At 39.9% G+C, this 7,020-nt stretch overlaps 1 pseudogene; it reads left to right on the forward strand.

The window, feature by feature from the left end:
* The first annotated feature begins 6,464 nt into the window (after positions 1–6,464).
* LOC114637995 lies at positions 6,465–6,785 on the forward strand (annotated as a pseudogene).
* The last annotated feature ends 235 nt before the right edge of the window (positions 6,786–7,020 follow it).

Below are 7,020 nucleotides of genomic sequence, written 5' to 3' on the forward strand. Positions count from 1 at the left end.
CCTGCAGCTGAGGGAGATGAGAGAGATGCTCTGGAGACACACACCACAGGGTGGGAGACTCTTGGTTACTGGGACTCACTTGGCTGGGTCAGCTAGCTTGCTTGAGTTGGCAGCCTCTGTGGCGGGAATGTAGAGAAGTCTTCTGGCAGGAGATTAAGCAGTGACTCGGTAGTCAAAGGCCTTCTCCACGGTTCCCCAAGGTGGGGGTCCCAAAGACATGAGGAAGTCCATGGTTTTAAAAGGTTTATTGTGGCAGAAAGTGGATGAGCTGTACCCCACCACCCACCCACCATTTCTCAGGGCAGACCTGAGTTTAATAGGGAGGGAAGAGGGAGGAGGGTCTGTGAAGGAATGCTTAATTGGATACAACCTCTGGCCTTTAGGTATCTCATTAATATGGAGATCTCTTGAGGCTCAGGCCTGTAGTCAGGCCCTCTACCTGTGGAGGGGCTGGAAGGGACATTGCCCTACGTGACTGAAAGGTGCTGGCCGCATGTCAGGAGCCTGGAGTCTGGAAGTGTGGCGAAACGTATGCTGTCCTTTGCAGGGTATCCAGCCATCTCTAGCTAGTGCTCCACAAGAAACCAAGCTATCCTTTCATGGTCCCACATACCACCACTACCCAGCATGTTTACAATTCTTAAATTAACCCCCTGGGCTGGGGGTACCTGTTCAATCTCCAGAATTCTCTTCTAAAATCCATGTCTATATTACATGGCCTGATTCTTGAACAATTCTCTCCTCAAAAGAGCCCTAAACCAGACCCAATCCTAATATTTACATGGCTTAGGGTAAAAAGCACAAATGGGGACCCATATGGCAAATGTCAAAATGTTGAGGAGTTACTTATGCTTGTAACCCATTAAATAAAATATATTCTGTCCTATGTCCTTTATACTAAGATGGAAGGTCAAGTCTAAATTTAGGTTTTGCATATATATATATATATATATATATATATATATATATATATATACATATATGTATTTCAATATAGGGTCTTTAAAGCATATTTAACTTGTGTTAACAAAAGAAAATGGGGGTCGCAAAATACAGAAAATATGACTCATACATAGACACAATGCAAAATCTTAGCCTTAAACTGTCCCTTCTCCTGGAAAAATCTCTGAGAAACATACAAATATACTAAAAGAAATGTATAAAGAGAGGGCAATGGCCATCAAGTAAATTTCTCATGATCTGCCTCTGTTCTGACTCTCTGAGCCATGACAAGGTAAATTGGGTATCCTTAGATCTAAGTTGTAAAGGCCTATGCAATGTGGACCCAAAGCAACAAAGATGCTCTGCCCACTTTCTGCTCATATCCTCAACCCAATGTGAGCTGCTCTCACTCCCAAGCAAGAAAGGCTAATGCAGAGTAGGGCATGACCAGCCTAGTATAGTGTTTGCTAATACTCAGTGCAGTGAGAGCAGGGGTAGCAGTTTGGAATTAGAACTGCTCTTGGGTAATAAGAGTCCCTGAGGGAGCTGGACTTAAGGACAGAGTCAAGCCTCACCCAGCACTGTTCAGACATGTATGAAGGGCTGTGCTTCAGGGTCAGGATCAAGTATACTGTCCTGGATCATTCTCGATCAGAGAACAAGGAAGACAATCCACACCTGCTCAAAGCCAAGTCCAAGTTTACTGGATATACAATATTTCTTCCAGATACCAGCTAGTGGACTTTTAAAATATAGTTTTGGGTGACTACTATGTATTCAGCCTGATTAATTATGCCACCTCCCATGTCAGAACTAATTTGAGTTAAACTAGTATTGGCTAATGGTGGTCAGGATTCTAAAGGATGGCCAATTATTTGAGTCTGGTAAAGACATTATTAGCATTGAGGAGCCAACTGACAAACGTATCAGATCAAATAGAACTTTGAGTACCAAAAATAACATCTTTAAGTGATTTCCCATACAAGATAGCCCTTTAATGCCCAATCACAAACATTGCCATGAAAAGAAAAGAAAAACAAAACACCCAAAACAGTGTCAAAAGTCCAGGCAGGTGTTTTAAATGTTCTTCGGGCTGTAATCCAAAATATTAATTACAAGACTTAAGTTCTGTGAACAGTGTTCATTAGCATTACTTATCTTTGTATTTTGTTGGCTCTCTTGTGAAACATGTCTCTACAGTGATGAGACAGTTGTTTTGTTTAGTCATTTCATATTTGAAAAAAGGCTATTGGTAATCAACAGATATTATCTATGAACAGTGTGACTCCATTCACTCATCAAGTATATATCAAAGAAAGATTTATGTAATGATTTTCTAAGAATTTCATGAATGTGGAAGTAACAATATATGTAAAGTTACTGGTGGTCATTTATTTAGCCCAGCAGCCAAAGTTAGGAAGCTAACTAGAAAGAAAATGTTCTGCTGCTTGGAGTTATGTGGCTACCATTACTAAATTATGGAAAGTTATGGGATGTGTACATGCATGCACATGTGTATGTGTGTGTGTGTGCATGCTTGTGCATATACATGTGTGTGTTGTATATTTGTAAGCATATGTATAAAGTCTAGATATGAATGTCAGGTTTCTTTCTCGATCACTCTCTACCTCATTTTTGAACAGGGTCACTTGCTGGACCTGGAGTCGAGCAACTTGCCTAGTGTGGCTGGCAAGTCTCATCTGCCTGTTTCAACCTCTCCAACACAAGAATTCCAAGTATTTGTTCCAAACTTAGATCCTTGTGATTGTGTAGCAAACACTTTACCAACTGGACCATCTTCTTAGCTCCACATCGAATCTATAAGACAAAAAAAAAAAAAAACATGGCCAATAGAGTTTGGAAATTTTTCTAACATGTTTTGTAATTCTTTAGAGGTAAATAAAAATATTCATAATTTTTAACTGTAATCATTTTTATTGAGCATATTGGAATATAATAATGTGGGCCCAACTGCCTTTACAAAAAATTTAGGAGGCTTATCTGGAAAGACAGCTTGGATATTTAGAGAGATTCTGCCAAGTGTGAAGAAAAGAAAAGGAGGGAAGGAGGGTGGAAGGGAGTGAGATAAAGGAAGGGAGGAAGGAAGGAAGAGAGGGACAGAGGGAGGGAAGGAGGGAGGGAGGGAGGAAGAAAGGAAGTTCCCTTGTTTGCTGTTACTATAATGAACATTATGACCAAAATCAACTTTGAGAGGAAAGGGTTTATTTCCATTTACAGGTTCCAGGTTGTCATCAAGGAAATCCAAGGCAGGAGCTCAAGCTAGGAGCCTGGAGTTAGGAACTGAAATGGAGACCCTGGAGAAATGCTGGCTTGCTTTCTTACAACCCTAGGACATCTTGTCTAGGGGAGGCACTCCTCACAGTATACTAGGCCCTTCCACATCAATCTCTACTCAAGAAAATTCCCCACAGACATTCCTACAGACAAATTCCTGAGGGAAATTTTGGTGATTCTATGTTTGAAGATGGCAAAACTAACCAAGACAGAAGGGAAGAAAAAGAGAGAACAACTTTGAATAATTACACTTAAGCTCTGATGGTGATCATTGCTCTTACTTAGTTAAATCTATTTTGTAACTTATATGCAGCAACATAAAATTATGTAAGGAGGACCAACAGTCTCAATTAATCTATACCCCCGAGATCTCTCAAACATTGGACCACCAACCAGGCAGCATACACCAGCTTATATGAGGCCCCCAACACTTATACAGCAGAGGACTGCTGGGTCTGTGTTCAATCAGAGATGATGCACCTAACCCTCAAGAGACTGGAGGCCCCTAGGAGTTTAGAGGTCAGGTGGAGTGGGAGGTGGGGACATCCTCACAGAGACAGGGGCTTGGGGAGGAGGTATGGTGTGGAACAGTCAGGGTGGATGGGTGTGGAATAAAATCTGGAGTGTAAGTAAATAAATAAATAAATAAAAGACAAAGTTAATAGTATACCAGGTGGTACATTGGTACATGCAGATGTTGTGTAATGTTTTAAACCGTTTAAACTTACCTATCTCCTCAAACATTTGTTACTTAAAATACATCATATATATATATATATATATATATATATATATATATATATATATATGATGAATTTTATCAGTTAGGGTGAAAATACAGCCTCCATAATCGCCATTCAACTCTCAACTACTACAAGATGGGCTGCATTTTACTTTCCATGTTTGAGTGGGTCACCCAGTGCTTCTGTTTCTGGTTCACTCAGACTTCCAGTTCCAGACACACTGTTGTAAATGACATGACTTCAGGATGTTTGCCACTGCGTGGTACTCCATGGCTTCGGTGACACATTTTCCTTGTCTACTTGCCAGGTGATTGGCATGTTCCTTTTTCAGTTCCTTCCTGTTATGAATAGTGCTTCAGTGTGGACAGATGTACAGATGACCCCTCAACATGGTGACATCATCTTGTGGACTTATTTCCAGTGTAGAGCATGCTAGGTTATTGGGTAGTTCTGGTTTGCCTTTTTTAAGGATCCTCCATGCATTTTCTATAATAGCTAATAATAGGCAGGAGGTCCCTTTCCCTGCATCTTTGTGAGCACTCATTATTTTCTGTCTTTTTTACATAACTGTTTTTACTGGGGTAATGTGATATTTCAGTGTCGTCTTGATTTGGGTTTCTCTGATGGCTAGTGATGTTGAGCAAAATGACAGAATTATTCAGTATTCACATTTTTCTTTTAAGAACTGTCTCTTAAGTCTCTCATCAAGTTCTTTAATGAGCTTGCTTTTCTGCCATTGAGCTTTCAGAGTTCTTCATACAGCCTGGATATCAACACTTTGGGAGTTGTATATCGGTTTGCAAATGCTTTCATAGCCTGTAAGTTGTCTCTCCACTCCGTTGTTTGTTTGCTATGCAGAAAGTCTTTCAATTCATGCAATCCCATTTTTTAGTTTTTGCTTTTATTTCTCACAGTTTTGAGCTCTTTTATTTAAAAGATTTTTTTTTATTTAAAAAAATTCCTGTTTCAATGTCCTAAAGCATTTCCCTACATTTTCTTCAAGTTCTTTGAGGCTTACATTTGTCTTTAATACACTTTGAGTTGTTTCACAGCTGAGAAACAGAAACATACTTTTATTTTTCTACATGTGGCTATTCAAATTTCCCAGCACTATTTATCATCCTTCCTCTGATATGTGTCCCTAACACCTTTGTCACTAATAAGTTGCAGACATATATATATATAATTCTATGCTCTGTTTTCTACTCCACTGGTCCAGATACTTTTGTTTATTACAATACCTTTCACAAGCATGGTCTAGAAATCAAATCCTTTTGTATCTATCATGACAGAGCTGCAACCCTATGACCAAAGTTTTGATCAGGACTGAACCTTGATCAACTACAGCTGACTAATTTGCATAGCCCACATTTGCATATGAGAGATTATGTCACAGAAACTATATGTACAACAGTTCACACTAACTTCCTCAAACTGTACAGTAGCCAAGATGCCCTTCTTCACATGATATGAATCACATGCTGAGAAACTGCACATAAAGAAATTACTTCTAACCAAACAAGTACTTCCTCAAAATGGAGACACCCTACTTGTCTGTCATCCATTGTACTATGGTACTGCCTACCTGATAGCCCCTCCCAGTGCTCTTCCACAATCCATTCAGCTGCCCACCAATCTTTTCCCTTCTACCATAGAGTCCAATCAGCTATAGTTTCTGCAGTGGTTTTTATTACTTTAAGTATCTCAGCTCTTAGAATGTATTTTTTCTATACCAAAGAGTCTGTACAGTTCAGAAGACAAGAAAAGACAAAAAGAGCTGATAGTTAACAAAATAGAAAATGAAGTGCTATGCCAATGAAAGACAGAAATACATTGTAAGCATAAAGAATAAAAAATAGTGACTATCGTACTAGTTGGCATACATAGCTGTCTGAGTGGAGACTGATGTATGAGGGTATTTTACCAGTTTTTATATTTTCTGTTATAAGTGTACAAGGCTTTTAAGAACTATAAACACACAAACATCAAAAAGAACTTTCATCTTTAATTTTTTTTAAAGAACAAAGGCCTATTATGCTCCCTAGTTATTAGAACCCAGACCAGTACTTACATATGTTTTAAGAGAAAATATGTTTCCCATTTTTGTGTTAGCTATATTTGGTTGTCAACTTGACTGTATCTGGAATTCACTGAAATCCAAAACTGGAGGGCACACCTGTGAAGGATTTTTTGCTTAATTTGAACTAGGTAGATCCACTTCTAATCCAGATCTTTGAGGTAGGAAGACACAGTCCTTAAGTCTGGATCTTAAATAGGTAAAAACACATGTTGGGGTTTTGATTTGTGTTTACATGGGAATTCACACGTCCATTGCTGGTTCCTTCCAACAGTTGGGTTTTTGACTGAGCCAACAGGACCCAGGGACCTGACAAGGGCACTGCTGAAGTGCGTTAGGCGCTGCTGTCTCCGCACAGCCAAGAAGCTTTGCTAGGGATTGCTCCTTGACAAGTTCCCTCTCGCTCCATGCCTTTCCATGATATTCAGAAAAAGCTGGGCATTAGGCTAGACCGTCACTTTATGTTCCTAAGTGCTGAACAGCCCTACAAGAATGCTACTCGGTGCCAAGCTTTTGAAAAAGAGTGAATAGAGTGTGCACATGGGATTGGTGCTACCCGGGCAAAGAAAGAGTGCAAGATAGAGTTTGAAGACTTTGAAGAATGCTTTTTGCTGTTCAAAACGATAAGGCGAGTGCATGATATCAAGAAACAGCGGGAAAAGCTAATGAAAGAGGGGAAATACACCCCTCCTCCTCACCATTCCGGCAAGGAGGAGCCCAGGCCCTGAGCAGAGCAGTTGGAAGCCGCTTTTCATGCTCTGTTTTCCACTGGAGAGGATGTTTAAGGAAAGCTCCCTCATCAAGTATGTAAAAAATAAAGAATTACTCAATCTTAAAAAAAAAAAAAAAGCGCCAACAGCCAATGTTTGGTCAGGGAGAAAGAGGTGGGACTTTGAGGATTCCAGAGAAGAAACACAAGACAGGAGAGGGCAGAATCGCCATGATGGAGAAGCAGAGCGATTA

The sequence above is a fragment of the Grammomys surdaster genome, unplaced genomic scaffold (genome assembly GCF_004785775.1).
Source record: "Grammomys surdaster isolate TR1022 unplaced genomic scaffold, NIH_TR_1.0 125476, whole genome shotgun sequence".
Taxonomy (NCBI): Eukaryota; Metazoa; Chordata; class Mammalia; order Rodentia; family Muridae; genus Grammomys; species Grammomys surdaster.